We start from the raw sequence: 7927 nt of genomic DNA, 5'->3' as shown, positions 1-7927 counted from the left end.
TGCTAAGAAAAATGGACACTTGGACTTACTTTATTGACAGACTGGGTTTGAATTTGATTTGTATTCTAACTTTATAGTTTGACCAATGTCCCATCTGTTAACATGAAGGAAGCTGGGAACATGACTTTTACTTCAGCCAGTCACCAGGGGGCGCTCTAAATATTTTAGCCTCTCTCTCAGGCTCTTGGTCGATAAATAAATATTTATTTACCACAAATGAAACTCACTATCTCTCGTAAACATTTTAGGTTTTGTCAAGCCAGCTAGCACCAAGACAGCCTGGCTTTGTGTGAACTCCTCAGGTCTTAACTTTCTTATGGAGAATGAGCTAATACTACGTATTAATAGAGCGCCACAGGAATGAGTCTTAAAACCCGGAAGTAAGTTAGCATTAGAGCACCATGGGGTCTAACGTCTAAAAGTCAACGGGGATTTTGAATGTGTTTGTGGTTAGACGCCTGAAATAAGGTATGTGGTTAACACAAGCTGAAGAGATGTTGGTGTTTTGTTAGACCACATAAACTACGTTAGGTTATACCTCCACTTGTGAATTTTGAAGTTTTTACGCGTCTTTAAAAAGGCAGTCGCTAACAAGCGGCTAAATGTGACTACAGCGGTCGTCGGGGACATTAAACGTCATCACGCCGGACACAGAGGGCGGGAACTCTCTCACTAGTCGGAGATGTCTCCTGTAGGTTTAATCTTTAGGTTAAGGTGAATATTATGTTAGTGAACTATTTATTAAGCTACATGGATTAGTTTATCGGAGATTGTCTAAAGCATAACGGTAGTGACGTCACAATCATCCGACCGTGGTGTAGTTAGCTTGTAGCATAACGTTAGCTTTTTACTTCTGTCGGCCGCATTAACGCTTCAAACATCATAAAAATGGTGTTCATCTGTGAAGATTATCCTGCTGAACAAAATGTTTGCGAGGGGTACAGATTGAGTTTGGTCTATCACCTAGCTCACTGATCTTATATGCGGATGGTATGGGTGGAAGATATACCAGGGTGGCCACTAATATAACTAGACTGTGTGGGGAACACTGTGCATGCCCACATACTGTTGCTCGCTTATTAAACAGCAACAAAAATGGCTCCTGCCTACCTGAACTCCATTATTTAGGTGTACACTGGTCCTACCTTCATACTGTAACAGGACCCTAAGTCTCTAACGGACTCTTCTCCCTTGCAGTCCGCTGGTGGTGGATTGAATTACCAAACTCCTTTGGATCTGACGTCCCTTTGCACCTTTAAGAAAAAACTAAAGACCGAGCTCTTTCATGAACACCTACACATATAATGATATTGTAGCTACTGATGATGATGATGAAGCAGTTCATGCTGTTGATGAAAGAAAAACAAAAACCCACTTCCATACAGCCGGTGCATTGCCTTTGAGAACTGCCCGTGTCTGATTGGACTCCTGTCTACATCCTTGCTTGTGATGTACTTTCTCTCAGACGTACGTTGCTTTGTACAAAGAAGTCTACTAAATGGGATTGTAACATTTTTACCATCCTCATCCTTAACTAACATCTGTTAGTTGTTTACTTTCCATCAAGCACTTCTGATAATCATCACGCATACTATATATACTTACAGCTCGAGTGAGTCAACTGATTCTGATGCACAAAAATGTCACAACCCTTCTCTCTCCCCCTCTATTATTTTCTCTGTCTTTTCAGGCACAAGGCAATTAATTCAGGCCTCTCCTCACAGCCCCTAATTAACCCCTTCAGGACTAAAATTATGCTTAACACTGGTGATTGAGGCCAAGCCTGAAATTACCCATCCTGCTTTGTCGTAATGACAAAATTCACATCCTCAGTTTGAAGTGCGTGTGTGTGTGTGTTTGTGCCCCCACACAGCCGCTTGTCTTTTTGTGTTTGCATCTGATACCTCTTGATTACCGCAATCCCTTTGTTAAAGCTACATGCATTCATTACCTCCCCTCTCTCTCATTAGCATGTGCAGAGAAGACATGCCTTTTTACATGCCCACGCTAATACACACACACTGCAGGTAGCGTGCTATACATTTTGTGGCATGTGTAATATGTTTCCGCTGCCATTAGAGGCCTGCAGGCTCCACCGAGGGCCAATCGTCTTTTGTTCCTGCCGAGGCCAGCCACACGTACTCACTGGCTCTGATGTTGTAATCAATTTGTGCCAGACGTGGTCTGGACGTGTGTGTTAATTAACGTTCTTGTGGGAGGAAATAATTTAACCGCAATAATGAGCTTGAAGAGGAGCAGTGAGAGGGGCGTGATCTCCAGGATAGCAGGCACACAGAATAGTAGGGATAACCCTAACCCTCCTCCCTGACTTCAGCTTGATCAGGAAGAGCATGTGAAAGAGGATTTTAAAAAAAGCAAATAAATGCCAATATTTATATTATGTTAAGTAGGAGTAGGTGGGAAATGCATTGATCTAATGTAAAGATACTTTTTTTCTTTGCCTTCACGGATCTGCTACCAGTTGGAAGTGTCTGCAACCAGGAAGGTATGAAAATACGTTTTCTCCTCATAAACAGTGTGAATGTTTGAGTGGAATCCAACAAACGTTTTTTGTTTGCAATAAAATCCTACTTTAATTCATCCCATTGACAAACTCCTTTAGCGTCTCATACAGACAAACCTGCCAACATTAAGGTTTCAAAATATGGGAGGGAGGCAACTCAGAATGGCACACAGTTCAGACGAGACGGAAAAGATGTTGATGTGGCTACTGAGGTTTGTGCCTGAACATTGTGCTTGTGCCGTTCGGATATGGCATGATGGGTCACATCACCTTTGGACACCTTTGGACAGCATGGCTACTGTCCATGTGAGTTAGAGATTCAAATTGTTCAGTCCACCACTGCTAAAAATTGCGGATGTATTTTGGTTATTTTTGTAGAGCAATGTCCTGTTCAGCTAACTTGGGCCTTCATCCAGCTTCCATCTTGCCTTTCAGCTTGTGCATATTGTTTCATTGAATCACCTGGTGGGTTACCAGGTCAAAATACAAGAGGGTTCACAAGTCTGCATGCAGACCCACAACTGCCTTCCTGTCCAACACATGGCCATTGCTGTGTGGTTAGGTTAGCATAAAAATAGAAAAAATAGGCATATTCAGTTCAAATGAAAAGTTTGATTTTGGATTTATACGGAACTCAAACCCCTGGCCTGAGCACCAAATACTTAAACACATAACATTTAGTAATCAGCAAAGAAACTGCATTCAAATTGGCATTTACTAAATTATATTTTTGATTGTGAAGTTTAAGTCAAAGACTGTAAGTATAAATGGACAGAGCCTGAGTGACGTCACCAACCTGTAACTGCAGGGGGCTCTGGAGTCTCATCGATGGCGGTCTCCATGCTGTAAATGCTTTTTCATCCTTACTTTCAGTCGAGCAGGCTGTGAGCTGGAGCTGAGGCGTTGCTGGAGACAATCCCAGCTGGCATTGGGCGAGAAAGGGTACACCCTGTACTGGTTCAAAGGGCTTAAAGACAAACAAACACATTCCACACATTCACACCTATCAGAAATTTAGATTCACCAGTTAACCCAACAAGAATGTCTTTGGACTTTGGGAGAAAGTCAGAGTCTTCGGATGGAAACCACGCATACAAGGGCGAAACAAGGCTTCTGACCGACCAGGATTCAACCCAGGAACCTTCTTGCTGTAAGGCTAACCACTGCACCACCATGCAGCATTGGGGAATAACTACAAAAACATATATCCACATTTAAATCATGGTTGTGGTTCCTTCACAACTAGATACTTATACTGCTCCTGTGATCATAATGTTCTCATTAGCCTTTATCGTAAAAATGTTTACCTGATCACAGACCTTTTTCTTCAGCGTTGGAATGCTGACACAGACAATCCTCCATTACTTGCTCCATTTCTCTGTTATCTTTTTGGATCTAAATATACATAATAACAATTAGCCACGAATCCATACCTTTGCAAGATATAAGAATTAAATCCTGAAAATGTGTTTCCATGATATGCGTGTACCTATAGCTCCTCTTCCCTTTGATAGAACTACTTCACTACCGTCTAATGACTAAACCTCAGATCATTTGCTGATCACATCAAACCAGATCAAACCTGTGTTTTTATGTTTCTTTTTCCACTCATGTGTACCTGCTAATAGAGTGATCACAAAGCCAATCAATAGCCACTTGAACCTTTCCCAACCTTCAAATGAACTAGTGTAACATTAATAAGATATGTATCTTCTGTTTTAATCTTAACATGTGGATTTCTTTTTTAAAGACAAACCTCAGATTTGGTTAAGTAAATTAAAAAATTAAGGACAATCTTGTTTGGACTAATCTGCCGATTTAGCAGAAATGACTGCTGCTATGGGAACATGGAGCTGTGCTGTGTTGTGTCTATTCAATGAAAACACTGCTCATCCTTTTGAATGAGGTCAAACATTTGACCTCATAACGCAGCTTTATGATCAGCGGCCAAGGCTCTGCATCAGGAGGTCGAGGTCCTTGAGGACAGCTACACACACACACACACACCTCATATACATTTGCACACACATTCACAAGCAAAAACGTGTAACAGTGGGGCAGATGTGGCATCTGATGTAATGTTATTGAGGGTCGCTTGTAATGACACTAAGCACTTTCTCTTATCACCTGAGTCAGCTTGTTTCACCTTTGACACAATTAGATACTTCTTCAGCAGAGGATAGAGATCCAAACATATGTGCTGTGGAAGCACATATGATGTCAATATCAGTAGAAGGCAGGCCCTTTTTTCTTCTATTGTTTTGGCTCCTTTTCCAAGTGGAAGTCTGCACAATAATTTCACAACGGAGCAAACTAAATGTTTTAGCGACAAATTTGCTGCAATAAATAATTTTTGCACATCCTTTTTTCGCATCAGTTTAAAATCAAATTCATAAAGCAATAACATAACTCGTGAAACCTTCAGGTGGTAAATAGATTATTGGTTTATGAAGCTTTTTAAAAAAGCTGCAGAGTTCAGAGGGTTAAAATTCATTAAGGGTGAAACATTTGTTAGGCTGCTATTTAGTGAGCTAGTAAGCTGAAGCTAGCACAGTAAAGTGTAGTCAAGAGCCAACCTCTGGTATTGCAAAGTGAACCCAATACGGTGCAAAAAAATTGCATTTTTTTGAGTGTCCACGTGAGGCTGGCTGCACAAACACACACATTCAAAAAGTGTATAATAACAGCAGAAATATAAATGTTTGCAGCGTGTTTGAGAAAATGAATTTGGTCTGTTTTTGTATGTGCACACACTGTATGTGTTTTTTTTTATAACTCATCTGTGTTGATTTTAGGTAGGATAAGAGTTATTCATAATTGTGCAGGTTGTGTGGGTGGGCCTGTTGTAGCTGTCAGTCATGAGGGCGCAGCAGCTCTATTTCTATGCCGGTTACATTGACTGAAACTTAGTTTGAGAAAGTGTATGGTGACCGCCATCAATGGGCTGCAAAAGTCTGCTTCAGAAACCACTCACTTAGACTTCCATCCATCCTTCCATCCATCATCATTCCTTCCATCCATCCATCCATCTTTCCATCCATCCATCCATCCATCTTTCCATCCATCCATCCATCCATCGTCATTCCTTCCATCCATCCATCCATCCATCCATCCGTCATTCCTTCCATCCATCCATCAATCTACAGTGTTTTTCTGCCTGTATGTGTGTGCCTGTTGTGCATGTCTGTTCACTTCACATTCATTTATTCATTGTTTCCCAAACACACGCACACACACACATCAGTACACACTCAGGTATACACACCCCACATACATCTTGTAGAGTGTATGTGTATCAGAGCGTGTGACTGGGATTCTATTTGTGTCGCTGAAGTGGCTGAGCTGTGTTTGTAGCGTTTAGAGGAAATTACCCCACGAGCGTTGCCTCGGCCACAGCAGATAGCGGGTCGCCTCTCTAGGCTGCATGGCATATTGATTTCTTGTTGTGAGGAGTGCTGTTCAAGCCCCATTTAAGATTTCCATCCAGCCCTGAGTACAGCAGCCAGCTGTAAATTAGGGAGATTGCACATTCATCATGAACGTTATTTTAAGATACTTTGGAAATGTGTGAGGCCATAAAGGATCTACAATGACTCAAACAAACATACACATTTACTGACTGACAGACTCATAGCTGAAGCAGACATGCAAGTTAGTCTTATGTTGTACATGCTCAGTGCAGTCCAGTTGGTGCAACTGTGAGTTTTAACGTGTGAACACTAAAGTAATGAGTGACTCATCACACTCAACATTATACATATTTACTTCTCTAGCAACATGGTTAAACTAGTCCACACAGTTCATTAAGAGATGTACTCGTATCAAATGCTGTGTCAAATATTTTGTGTTGCAGATCATGCCCAATCACAAACATACCTTGCCCCCAGGGGCGTGTCCAGAGGGGTGACAAGGGGTGGCATGGGCCCGCCCTTGAAATCTTTTTGGCCACCCCCAGGTGCCACCCTAAAATCCTTGACTATTATTGGCTATTAGCCTTGCCAGAGATGGGACATATGTCGAAACTCAGGCCGTGTTGTAACAGGCAGCTCATAGTTTGCAGATTTTTGTTATAAATTTGTGACTTTGGACATACATGTTGTTCTGAGTCCTTGAAGAATCAAGCTTAGAAGATGTATATGTCGCCATTATTTAGTGTTACTTAAAAATGTCGATGTGATGGGTAAAATAATGCTCTTCATTCGTGTGTGCCCCTGCTTGCCCCTGAGTACAGTATTCACTGATCAGTCGGTAAAAAAGATTCTGATTTTGATATGTTGCTTTTTAAATGCTGGTGGAAATGTTTCTTGTTTACTGTCTTGCCAAGGGTCATACGAGAAGATCAGGAATTTAATAATGAAATGATCTTGGATAAAATATGTCTGCCTTGCTTTGTCCAAAGGTAACACCACCTCACAAGGTAATCTATTGTATGTTTGTCAATTCATCTATAATAGAAGATATCAGTTTTATGTTTTCATGGGGGTGTACAGGCCAGACTTATTCCTTAGAAACAGAGCAGATACTGCCTTTAGTCCTCGCTGCTTGTCTGGCCAACTCATGGCATTGTCAAGACTTTCATCTAGTAACCAGCACATGAATCCAAACAACACAACAACATCAACATCTTCACTTATGGCCCTATAATACAAACCATTGCAGAGCATCTTAGCGTGACCCAGTGGTCATTATAACACCAAGCGCTCACATTGTATTTGTGGTAACTCACATTGGACATTTGGACTGTTTGGAATAACAGGCCAAAGAAATGATGAGGATCGGATACCTTTATCAAGTTGCTTAATTTAAGAAGATGTTAAAAGTTATGTTAAAATTATTTCATCTTGATTTATTCAAACATGGAAGTGTCCGTGTTTGTTCCGTCTCTTTTATGCACCAAAGATAAAATTCAGAGCAGCTCTAAAGTGTGAATCCTTTAACTTAACCCTTGTAAAGATTCTTTAAATATTTCATTAAAAAAGCAAGTAAATGTCATGATCCTACCTTCCAGCTGCTTCTGATGTGGGTCTTTGATGTGCAACTTTCCAGTCTCTTGGCACACTTCCCGCCGTTTTCTTAAGGCATCCAGCCCCGGGAACCTGCTCAGACAGAATTTACATACGCCATTCCTGTGATCAGAGACATCAGCCCGTTGTACAAATGAATAACTCTCCCAAAAGCAAGACATTAGCAAATCAAGGCCCTGGTAATGTTACATAGAAGAGTTGCTCTGATGAATTAACGACTGAGCGACTCGAAGACAGTGAATCAGAGAGCAATCTTTTTGGCCTCAGAGAACCTTCCTTTGATGTTTTACAGCTGAATAAGTTCAATTTGGTTTGTTACTGTAGTGCAAATTCTTAAAGGTTATGCCGTTTCTGCAGTGTTGCAGCCTGTTTTGACAAA

Source organism: Labrus mixtus, chromosome 1, assembly GCF_963584025.1.
Source record: "Labrus mixtus chromosome 1, fLabMix1.1, whole genome shotgun sequence".
Taxonomy (NCBI): domain Eukaryota; kingdom Metazoa; phylum Chordata; class Actinopteri; order Labriformes; family Labridae; genus Labrus; species Labrus mixtus.
This window is presented reverse-complemented; position numbering follows the sequence as displayed.